This window comes from Phaenicophaeus curvirostris, chromosome 8, assembly GCF_032191515.1.
Source record: "Phaenicophaeus curvirostris isolate KB17595 chromosome 8, BPBGC_Pcur_1.0, whole genome shotgun sequence".
Lineage (NCBI taxonomy): Eukaryota > Metazoa > Chordata > Aves > Cuculiformes > Cuculidae > Phaenicophaeus > Phaenicophaeus curvirostris.
The window spans coordinates 33,308,382-33,321,320 of record NC_091399.1 but is presented as its reverse complement, the minus strand read 5'-3'; positions in this window follow the sequence as shown (position 1 = coordinate 33,321,320).

The window sequence follows — 12,939 nt, the reverse complement described above, 5'->3', positions numbered from 1 at the left end:
TCTGTGCTAGAAGCCAGGTCAGGGAGGTACAGGTCTTATCTCATCCATCCTTTCTCAAGACTAGGGAGAAAATAAGATAAATTTAGCCTCAAATCTCAATGTACACTCACTGCTCTGTCTCTACACAGTTAATTTTATCAAAAGTGTTTCTTCTGCTGCATCGTTTCCAGTGTTTGAAATTTCAGATGCAGTCTATTTCCAAATGCCCTTTATTCCTTATATAGGTTTAATTTTCCTTGGTCTCTCAGTAAGCAATTTAGTATAGGTTATTTGAAAAAACAATTCAGTTCATTTTAGAGAGAGATGGCATTAAACCTATTTTGAGTGCTTTTCATGCTGAATACACAAGATGGTGGCTTGAGTGACTTCTGTTTTCTAAAACAGAGCACTGTATATCTTTTATGAAAAAGATAATGCACCAAAGAACAATGATTTTACTCTGATAGATCTCATTTATTCTACTGAAGCGAAGACGGAACTGTCTGAGTAAAATCCTATGCAAAGATACTTTGCTTCCTATAGAAAGAAGATCTATTTGTATTCTTTTGCTAAAGCTGCGTGACAATATGCGACATATATTATTTTAGTTCTCATGTCCTCAGTCTGTGCGGTGCTTTTCTCAGGCTTGGGGTGGGTGTGTGCCAGCCCAGGAAAAGTCGCCTTTATCCGAGAACTTGGGACCAAAGCAAGTCAATATTTTCTGAATTAGTTCCCTGTGATCACTACAAAGCCTGGAAAGCGGCTTTATAGGTATGACTAACAGCTGGCACCGGGAGGTGTAAGAGCAGGTCATGTGCAATTAGGGACAGAAAGTACTTGTGGTGACCCTAGAGACTGATGCTTGTCGACTACGATGTGAATTAGCTGAAGCAGTGAAAGAGAATATAGATACCGCCCCACTAGATGCACCAGCAGTTCTCAGATTCGTTTGGCCCTTCTTACAGTAGGATTTACCCTGGTTTGAAACAGAACTAAGATCTGTCTGAAGGCTGAGTGGGATGGTTTCTAATAACGCCGTGCCACCTTTGAATCACCAGATGGAGCTCCAAGATAAATTGTTCTAGCCCTGAAGCATTGCGATCAATTAAACATACAGCTGTTAAAGGACGACAGTAATTACAAGACTAAATTATCCTTAAATAATCGCTAGGGATTTATACATCTTATTCTAAAAATCTTATCATACATACATGGACAGTTTTTTAGAGAGGAAGAAAATTCATTCTGTGCCAGATCCCTCTGGTGTCTTCCCAAGCATTTAGAAGACTCTGAATGATAGCCAAAGACATAAATGTACTCTTAGCTTCAGTGCTATTTCTTCAACTGCCTATTACAGTCATTTATAGAAACCTACTTATACAATGTGCTTTGATTTTCACCCTCTTAAATTCATTGTGGTTTTCCCATATATGAATAGTTAGTACTGACTTCTGTGGTTTCTCTTCCTTACCGTTCTGGCCCTTGGGTTCCCAAATGATGTTTAGTGCTATAATAACTGTTCAAAAATCTGACCCTCTACTTTCTTGCACTTATCATTATTCTCCAAATTATCTTTGACCTCTACTGTTCATGTATTTGCTAATTGTTCCCACTGTTTAAAGGCATCACTGAGAACTCCCTTGGGAAGTGGAGGCTACTGGGTGCCTGATTAAAAAAAAATGCTTTGAGTAAAGCAGAAGAAACATCAACAATAAGAATTACCCCCTTAAACTGTGGTGTCTATAAAAGAAGCAGTTTTCCAACAATATTTTTATTATGGCAGGAGCAAAAGATAAAATGTCAGAGGGGAAATAATGGTCTTAAAATTATTTATAAAATACCTAAGGAATGACAATTTGTTTTATGAGAATTTGAGCTTCAGTAAAGGAATTGTCAAAAAGATACAAGCTGATGAGAACATAGCAAGAAGATTGCCATGCAGCTTCTTTCCAGGTAAGTGAAATTGGGAAGGGTTGAGAGTTTATGAGAACAGGCCCAGCTTTTTGGAGATGAGCGACAAGATAAGGATTGACTTTTGTAGGAAACCTGGATTAGGTGTGAGTTCATGTCATGTTGTTCACAATGTGAGACGGGAAATGCTGCTGGTTTTGTCTTGATTTGGCTGTCTAATAGCTTCATGAAGTACCAGTGAAGCCAAGGTGACTATACTAATTTATTGAGACTCTGGCTGCATCCTGTTAGTTAAATAAATATGTATTTTCTTCCTCTGATGTATAAGAAATCCACAGAGAAGCATTAGCAATATTATATATTAATGTAAAATGAAATTAATAGTGATGTGAGCTAATAGGCTGGGGTTTGAACTTTGGCAGCAACACAGAAGACTTCTAGCTTGTTCCTCCAGCTCAGATAGATTGACAGTAATTTTCAGGCAAGTGATGGAAAGATACTGGGACCTAGCATTGTGAGTCCTAGTAACGTGAATTATTGGAGATGATGAATCACACGCCTTGGGGACTTGTGTCCATTTTCACTTGGATTCCTTCTGGTGATTTTCCCAAGGCTGCACCTCACACCGCCTCCCAGTTTACCTTCGTGTACCCTTGGAAGAATGAAACCGAGCTTTGTGAGAAGGGCAGATTAATGTGAAAATGATCAGACAAAGATTTATTATGAATTTTTCTTTGGGAAGAACATTCATTTCAGCAAGAGTGCACATGTGACAAGGAAAGCTGAGATAATGTTTCATCCTGTAGGAACAACGAGATTTAGAGGACAGAACACCTCACTTAGCTCCCTTCTCCATCATGATGCAGGCCCTGCTGCAGGCTAGCAGGAAAAGGCAGATCTGTAGCTTTCTACTAGTTTCTTCTGAAAAATGGCTTTGTTTTGGGGATCCATCTCCCTTCCCTCCCATTGACTTTGGAGTGTGCTGGGGAGCTGGTGCATTTAAAGAGCTGGATGTAAGTTATGTTCACTAAAGTTTTGCAGCAGGAATTTCTCTGAGGTTCAGCAGAGTTCCCCTGCTGCGACCTCTTTGCAATATTTATGAAAATGTTCACTTAAGCTTGTGAGGCCACGTAAATCCCCAAGAGATTTGTATGCGGGATTTCCATTGATGCTACTGGCAGTTAACTTTTGCCAAAATCCCTGAGTAAAAAAAAAAGACCTCAAAGGCCTTTAAAAAACACCTTCCACTGAAAATTCAATTCCATGTAATTGTAACCCTTGGTACTCAAGCAGCAACTTTAGTCAGAACTATGACTATGTTTTGTACTGCAGTCCAGCTTTGCTATTAAAACCCACTCTTCCATCATGCCTTGGAGGAGAGATGGCTCTGCTGGGAATAACACGGACCATGTATATTCAATATATTTTTTTTAAAAAAGAGGTTAAAATAGCAATAGCAACCTTGTCACAGAGCACTGGCTGGGGAGCAGCTTGCAGAAGCTAATAGCCCTTGGCCTTGCCTTTGGTGATTTGGCCTTGTAGGTGGTGGTCAATCCATTGGAAATACTCTCAGTGTTGATTATTATTTTTTATTATTAAGGTAAACATTGTAAGTTAGATGACAGCTAAGAAGTACCTCCCTCTGTACTCGGCACTGGTGAGACCGCTCCTCGAATCCTGTGTTCAGTTCTGGGCCCCTCACCACAAGAAGGTTGTTGAGGCTCTGGAGCGAGTCCAGAGAAGAGCAACAAAGCTGGTGAGGGGGCTGGAGAACAGGCCTTATGAGGAACGGCTGAGAGAGCTGGGGGTGTTTAGCCTGGAGAAGAGGAGGCTGAGGGGAGACCTCATTGCTCTCTACAACTACCTGAAAGGAGGTTGTGGAGAGGAGGGTGCTGGCCTCTTCTCCCAAGTGACAGGGGACAGGACAACAGAGAATGGCCTCAAGCTCCGCCAGGGGACGTTTAGGCTGGACATTAGGAAAAAATTCTTCACAGAAAGGGTCATTGGGCACTGGAACAGGCTGCCCAGGGAGGTGGTTGATTCACCTTCCCTGGAGGTGTTTAAGGCACGGGTGGACGAGGTGCTAAGGGGCATGGTTTAGTGTTTGATAGGAATGGTTGGACTCAATGATCCGGTGGGTCTCTTCCAACCTGGTGATTCTATGATTCTATGATTCTATAAATTTTCAATTAATATCTGAAATCTGTTAATGGCAAAATTTCCATCTTTAAAAATCCTTTGGAATTTTTTGAAAGGAAAGGACAGCCATGTATATGACCAAGTTTAAGCAGAGAAGCCAAGTGATTTTGGTAAGAAAGTTCTGTGGAATACAATCTGAATTCTTAAGCAAGCATGGATAGAAATGAATTTGACCATGAACTCCATGATCAGAGCTAGTTCAGACTCCATGTACCTCCTGAACAGCACCTGCAGCAAGAAGAGTAGATCATGAAATACTTTCTATGTAAAACGTTTATTTTCATTCCTTCAAGTCGACTCTGGTTGTAATAAGTGGAGAAGGAAGATAGATGACAATGATATCAAGAAGTTTCACAGCAAAAAGGAAATATAAGATAAATCGTGAGTCTTTGACATTTCCCTTTCTGCCTGGCATAAGCCATAGAACAGCAAGTACTCATTATAAGCAGGGCTCTAGGAGAAATTCTCCTGGAAAATATTGAATGTTCATTTTTTTCATTGTACCACCTGCCCCAAGGCCAAACACTGTTCAGAATTTTAAAGAAGAATTTCACGGCGAAAGTGTCAAAACCAACTACAGCTTATTTGTTTTTTTCTCAAGTAGGTACAGTTTGATCCTGGACACTGAGGTTTCAGGGAACTTGCTTTCATATGTTTGTTAATCTGAGTAAAAAAATCTAGTTCTGGGCCAAAAATACAGCAGCAAAAGGAGAGAAAGGCTGGAAGGAGAGGACCCATGCGCTACTGATAGAAGAAAAAATTACACTATATATCATATATTTTCTTCTACACCCTAACAGGAGGACCCACAAACATTGAATGTTCTCTGGCCAGAAGGCAAGAGAGGCAAAGAGCTGTAGCACAAAACTGAGTAACAGAACTGTCATTCTCTCTTAATGTTTTGTCTTTCTACAGGGAATCCTGCAGCCCTCTGGTCATTTCCTCATTTATCATCCTTCAGGACTGCAATGTCTCCCTGGGAAGGAATTAAGGAAGAGCAAAGAAATAAGGAAACCAATCTAGCAACAGAATTCCAGCTCTTATAAATTGCTTGCTGGCCTAAGCTTTTAGCTGGAATTTCAAGGCAAATGTTAATGGTCTGACAAGACTTATAGTCATGGGAATTTTTTTAATAGAAATAGCATTGATAATACGGTGAATGGTTCAGGAAATTATCCACTTTGGACTAAAACTTCAAAGATAGACAGGCTAGGCTCATTTACTGGAGAAACTGCTCAGGTAAAATAATGTGCCTGAAATCTCTCTGACCAAGGAGACAGCTTATTTCAGAGACAGTCATCCAAGACCTCAGCTAGTGTAAAGCAGCATAGCTTGACTGATTGAATCCTGTGTATCCCCTCCACTCCATTTCTTGGATTGAGGTAAGGAGAGGCCCAGTTTTCGTGTCTAGAGGAGAGAAACTGTCACAAGTAGAAGTCTACAGTAGCAACATAGTGAAAGAGAAATACATTTGTCTCTGAAAGGATTCAAAATAGTTTGGAACAATAAATAAAATGCAATATAGCTTCTCATTTTCAAGAATGTGTCATAAAAAGGCTGATCAAAAACTCCATCCCACTTTGCAGCACAAAAGATTAAGTAAAATGATAACATTTTCAGTCGAAAATTGTAGGGAGAAAAAAGCAAAAGACCTCAGCTCTCGCTCTCCAGAGTAATTACTAAGAGATACCTAGTCAATAGCTTTGTTCTGTCAGAGATTTTGATAATATATACAAAGATAAAGCCAGACTGTTTGTCTAGACTGCATTAATAAAACCCCCATAATTTAGAAAATACCTCTCCAGATTCCTTCTCCAGAGAGAAATCCACTAATGAGCTGTGATTCAGTTATATTCCTAAGTAGGAGAATTTCTTTCACGCTGTATTCTAGCAGGGCATTATTTTGCTTCGTATGTCCCAAAGACCAATTAAGCGTTTTGTATGCAGCTATGCTATAGATAATGGATGTATCATACAAAAATGCTTAATTCCATTTTGAAGAGGAAAATGGCTTATGTTCTGCCCGTTTCAGTAAAAACCCAAACTGGATGATTAGTGGGACCAGGGTGATTCTAAGTCTGGGTGGCAGAATGACATTTAGTGGGATCAGCCACTGAAGAAATCGGTGCCTAATCTGATTTTGCAGCATGTCAGTCACAGTATGTTAATATCACGGTCTTTACTGAGCCTCCACCAGAGATAGATTTGGCCCACTTAACCTGGCTAGAAGGTCTGGAAAGGGTGATGTCCTATCAGTAACACCTGGAAATGGCTGGGAAGGATGAACTCATCCATTAATAGAAGGCAGGACTTTGTAACCTTTGTAACTCTCTTCTCTCATCACAGCCACATGGATCTACTCTAGGCAGCTTTTTTTTTTCTTTACCAGGTCAGAACTCTGCATTAAAATCTTCACTGCCTGAGTTTAAATAAAATCCTTACAAAGAGAAATTATAGAGGAAATCCTAAAGCAAAAATATCCACATGGTTCAGAATCAGAATAGAATCCAGCTGCTATACCAGACTTCAAACAGTGAACTACTACTATAATAAATAGCACTTTGCAGGAAGATCAGTAAAAAGCTTTCACAAAAGTTTTTTCTGCTCCTGGTATAATCAGGCAAGCCATTTCACTTCAGTCGCTGAAGAATTGTATTATCAGCATCTTAATATTAGGGCTTAATTGACACTAGACCATTATCAGCCCAGGTTTCTTTTGAAAGATAACTGGGTTTATATCTTTGTCCATTAATGGTTAAAAAGAGTGTGTGCAAGACAAAGAAAATAAAGCTTTTTGTTTATGTCTGTGAAGATCTTTTGTTGCCAGATATTTTGGAGCATCTTATTTTTTAAGCTGTTTCCCGATGTCTTGAATTCTGATTACTTATCCTCAGAAAGTCAGCATGATATTAGTTCCACTGATCTTGTTTACTTTGCTTTTATGAGAACTGGGTAACGCTGGGGAAAAGCAGGAAAGATGGAGTCATCATGGATTCTGAAAGAAGTAAAAACAAACATCCACTACAGAGCATTTTGAAGAATGTAGGAGACCCTGCAGCACAGTTCTGCCATAACAACCTGCTTATCCCCGCAAGCTTTGTCCTTCTTAGTAGAAAATTTGCATGGCAACACAAGCAAGCTTCTGCGAGAGGTGCACACAAGCCTCCAGGTACAGGCAAGTAAGTCCATGCTTTCCAGCAAAAGAAATGACAACTAGGAAATGAGCAATGCTGGACAGAAAATCTTAATGGATTCCAGTTCTCTGATCTAACCAGGCTCTGAGGGAAATTTTGCTCCAGTTTCTGTCCCTGTGTACTCAGTCTGTATTGGATTTTTATGGATCAGCTGTAGAACGCGCAAGGTTTGCAGTAGTATTTAGATGCTGGAAGCTGCTACTTCAGTAGCAGCTGTAGTAGACAGTAAAGTTTTTTTTCCAAATGCCTGGAATGAAGAGATACTTATTCCAATGGAAGTCAGGCAGATCTTTCCTACTAGGAAAAGTATGACACTGGATGGATATCTTCATGTTCTAAAATGATTTTGCATGTCTGATCGTTGTTTTGTTTAGCTCAAGCTACCAAAGCCCTCATTCTAAACACTGCAGCTCCTAGGCTGGTCTTAGTAAAATCTAAGTTAATTAAGTTGATTAATAAATTGAACATCAGGAAGTACAAAGCTGGCACACTCCCTCCTACTCCCACAACCCTCTTATCAGATCCACATGGAGCATGCCACATATTATACACTTGTCTTCCTGTACACAAGTTTAAGGCACAGGTGATCCCTTGCCTGGAGATGTATGGGATTTTGCTTCCTTGTTATGCTCTATAGGAAAATTTGATCTTTTTCAACTGTGAGCTCAGTATTACAACTCCTTATTAGAGAAATGTTCATCTTTCCTGAAGAATCCAGAAATTTCCTGGCATGAGAAGGCTCCCTCCTGTCTGTGATAAGTTTTTTTCACAAATTGAAGCTGCTTTGTATGGCAAAGGAAAATCCATTTCCTCTGTTTCCTTCTTCAGCTTGTTTGTTATATGGTAAAATGCTTGGATAGAATGCAAGGGAGAGAATATGAGCTTTGGTGCTTAGAGAGGAGTGTATAGATGACCTTAATTTTGCAGATCTCCAAGGTATCAAGCACATGAATTGCAAAGATTTTGCAGCAAAATTCATGGCATACAAGACCAACATACCAATGGAACCAAGGGTGAATGGTTCACCAGTTATTAGATGGTTTTCCTTATGCAGTGCTAAAAAGCTGAGGCATTGCCGCTGAAAAAAACAGCAAGGGAAGTCAGAGAGGGAAAACACGCACACACATCTATGGATATTTCACATGCTGGAACTGGAATATCTTATGCACATCACATGCTAGTAATTGCTGTTTTACAGCACTCCAAACCTCATTAAGGTTTGCATTGATGCATTTGCACATTGGTAACTTTGCACTGACATCTAAAAGCTGCATTTCCTCCAAAATCTAATACTGCAAAGCAGAGACTGCCAAGCTGTGCTAGTACTTTGCTCTGCAAACTCAGCTGCTGACATTCATATGACCCATCAATGATCTTATTGGCCAAGTGCCATGTTAAGAGTACCTGTGCAGATTTGATGGAACCAGAAGATGAAACCAGGTGTCCAGGCTTTGATACTTGTATTTGACAGGTGGATTCATATCCTATTACAAGATCTGTCTATTAAAAGATATTGGTTTCTCATAGTGAGGTAAAAAGCCCCAAAAGACAAAGGCAGAACTTTGTATGAGAAGAGAAAGTGAAGCAAAGGCAATAAAATATTTTGCCTGGCTAACATACAGGTGCAGAAGGAGTGAATTTGAATTCAGGCTTGTCAGAAACGCTGAAACAGACAGGCAGGTGTATGGTCATCCCTATCACTGCAGATACAGCAGCTGTGAGGGGAAAACTGAATTTGTGTTGACCCTACCTGGCAGGGTTCCTCTGCTGAACATAACAGGAATATTTTTATTTCCTCTGAGACATAATTTAAAGCTCCTGCAGAATTCAGAACAGCTGTGCACTGTGGAAAAGGGTGGGTACTGTACAAAATGCAAGGACAAGGCAGAATAAGTTAAAATAAAGCTGAGTGTGGCGATAGTGGGGAATATAAGGAAATGCAAGCATGATCCTTGCTAAGATTGCAATACAGAGCTTATTAATTTCTACAGATCTTTTCCCTTGTATTCAGTGGTCTTTTAACCAACTCCATATCTGGTGTTAGGATCAACAGAGCTTCTTTTACCAGTTTCACAGTGTATAAGCACTACTGGTACTAAGAACCAAAAATGGAAGATGTAAGAATGTTGTTCCCTCGCAGAGAAGAGGAGTACTCTGCACCACTGCGGAGAGCCCATCAGTCTACTCAAGGTGATCTGTGAAGAGATGATGTGTGGTGTCAGCATGGCTGCATATCAGGGAATGGAAGGACAGAATGAATTATTGAGACAGATGGGCAGAATTTGCCTGAAGAAATAACTTAACTACCCAGTTAGAATTTGTCGTATGGCAGATACGCAAGACTGAAAGAAAATCTGGAACAATACTGATGAATTCCTGAAATAAAGCTTTTTGATGAGCACTATGGGTCCCCATATCCTCTACCTTATACCACATACCAGATCATTATAGCTTGCTGTGAAAGATGCACAGAGAATTTGCCAAGAAAGGATACATCAACTTATGTGGAGAGGCTTTGCAGCTGATTGAAGATCTTTAGCAAAAACAGCACACACTTTCCTGCCCCTGCCCATGACAGCTTCTGTAGAAGAAAATATTAACGACAAAGATGATGCTTGATTATAGTCAAATGGAGAAATGCTGTTATTAGAGGCCAGATAGTTCACAGGCAACATTATTACTCGGTTTTTATATGTCTCATGAAACTCATAAACAGTAGTTTTTAGCAGCAAGTGTGTGAGTAAAGGGCCACACGCACTAGGCCAATCCTCTTCAAACTAAAGCAACCAAAACAAACAAGCAAACAAATTGCAGAGTTGTATAGCTGCTCCTAAAGGGTCCTGTTGCTGTAGTTAGTCAGTCAAATGGGACTGCCGAACACCTAGAGCTCAACTTGTGCTTTTAATGTTGCTCTGGTCTGGCACAACAGCACTCTTGGGTCAGAGCCATCTCAGGACATCCATGGCACTGGCTGTGAGAAGGGGCACTGAGTGACAGGGAGGCAGTTGCTACAGAAATCCCCAGGGTGGTTTTGCTAACCAATTACCCCCTGGGAATCACAGAATAATAGTTTGGGTTGGAAGGGACCTTTAAAGGTCATCTAGTCCAGCGTCCCTGCTCACTGCGGGATCTCTTCAACTAGAGCAAATTGCTCAGGAAATGTGTACTCCTACTGTAAGAGTGAACTTGTTGGATTGCAGTTCCTAGTAGCAGCTTCTTTCCACCAAACTCTCTTTAAAAGAGAAGAGAAATGACAAACAATCAGCCTAACTCTGTATTAGAATTTAGTATGTCTGAAGAAATAATATTTTTAGAAATTAAAGGGAAGAAGAACTAGAAAAGCTAGTCACCAATCTTGACTATGTTTTTTTGCCACCAAAACAGCTTAATGTCCTTTATTAAGTTCTTTGTGCAATGAGATACAGACACTTGAGAAGGAGAGAATTGAAAAATTATTCCAGTTGTGATACAATGATAAGCTGATAAATCAGTCTATGAGAAACAGAACCACAGATATACAGTGCAAAGCTGTGTATGCTACAATGCATCTGAAATTATTAGAGACTAGATTTGGCCGTGTTCTGCACAGCAGAGCCTGAAACAGTCAAGAATCTGTTGTAATTATTAGGAGTAGCCATTAAACATTCTGATGTGAATTTTAACAAGCAGTGTTCTGTGATGGAAAGAGATCCTTCAGTAGTGAAGGATCTGGAGAAGTAAACTTAACAGTTCATAAGTCACGTGGCAAAGACACAACTGGCTTACAATCCATACAGCTTTTCATTCAGTGCCCCTCTCTGCTAATTTCTGGTGTGAGCTTCAAAAAAGCCATGACGGGTTGCACTCAGAAACCCTTCTTTGACTAGCTGGAGCAGTTCCTCCTAGAGGTGCTCACATTTACTCCTATCTGCCTCATCTGAAACAACTGAGTTCTCTGAGGTTGGAGCACTCACTTAGGGTGTCTACATGCTTTGTTTCCCATGGCAGGCCCTGATCTCAGCAGGGACTTGACATGTCACTGAAAACAGAAATGCTAGCCACTCGCTTTGGTGAGTGCATGTGGGAATGCTCTGAGCTTGTTTCGGTGCAAGGCAGGCGCAATATTCAGCAGTTTCCTTAAATTTATGTGCTACAAGTCAGAGGCAAGTGGTAATATGAATTTACTTTCCTTCGAGAAGCCTTGATTTGTCTCTTCTCATAAGAAGCATGTTTAACAAAATAGAGACTCCTCAATCATGTGGGTAACAAGCTGTAGCAAAACCTGCCTGGACTTCAGTTTCCAGGAAAAAGAGAAGAGGCTGCTTTTACTGAGACAGACCTGCATGCACAGGAATTCCCAAAGACTGTCCCTCCTGCTGCATTTTGCAGCCCCTCCGTCTTAGGTTTGGACTGACAGTACCACTGGAGTGTGTGGGGAGCGTTTGTGTGTGTGCGTGCAGTCTTTTTACCTGAAAGACCATCGTGTCAGCACATCATTTGCAAATGTTTGTGCCTTGAAAAGAGCTCATCAGTATGCACACAGTGGCTGCTGTGCACAAATATGTATGAAATTTTGATCATTGGTATTGAAATAGTGATCCTGAATATAAATTAGGAGGCTTCTAAATATATTTCAGCTAAATGAGAACCAAATAAATACTTCATTTTTAAATTATAGTTGTCTTCCACTTTTAAAAGGAAATCTGATGTTAGTCGTTTCTTCAGGCTAGCTAAAGCCCTTTAGGGAATGTAAAAAAACATTATTAAAATAACAGAGACATTTAAATCTGAAAAATAATTGCCTACGCATAAGCAAGCCTTTTATCATGCATGTGAAGCTTTTTAGATCTTTCGATGTTGTTGAGGTGTGGCAGATAGGACATAAAAATGCTTACTTGTGCAATACCTTTCTATTATCTGCTTAGGGAATAAATTCTCAAATAGATTTATTATCCTGAACAAACAAATCCTAAACAGAGAGAACTAACTGTATCTGGTTCCAGCTACCACTTGTGAGGAGCTCGTCTTTACAAGCTGCTATGTCAGCTCTCTGAAAACCATTAAGCCATTGGACATCTTCATCTTCCTCCAACATAAAGGAAGAGATCATCCCCATCACCAGAGATGCAGAAAAGCCAGCATCAAATTTTACTTAGTTCCCTTTGCACAGGAGCTGAAATGCCCCTTCCCTTATGTTATTAGCTGTAACCCTGTGAGCAGCTCTTCAATGCAGAACCCCACACAGGGAAGGCACCCCAGATTTTTATTTCCTTTATGACTCCTCATTTAGCAAACTCTCTTTAGTGAACTATCTGTCAGAATTTTTAAGTTCAACCAGTGAGAAACTCTTAGATCGACAGTGCAATCTCAGGTTTGTGAACAGTACACTTATGTGTGGTTTTGAGACAAAGGTTTTCTATTACGAGAATACCAAGAATTATCTAACAAGATCCCAGTGCTTTACTGTTTTGGAGCCTTCATTCCAAATTATACTTAAACAGCAAACCTGCTATGTGATATGACTTATTGTGTGCTCAGTCATGCACTGTAGCTTCTGTCCATTTTCCTTGTACAAGAAACACATAGTACATTAGTACTGCATGTGTTCAGATAGCCATGATATAAATATTTGATTAGTTATCTGTTCTTCTTAAGCTGATCTATGCTTAGCACATCA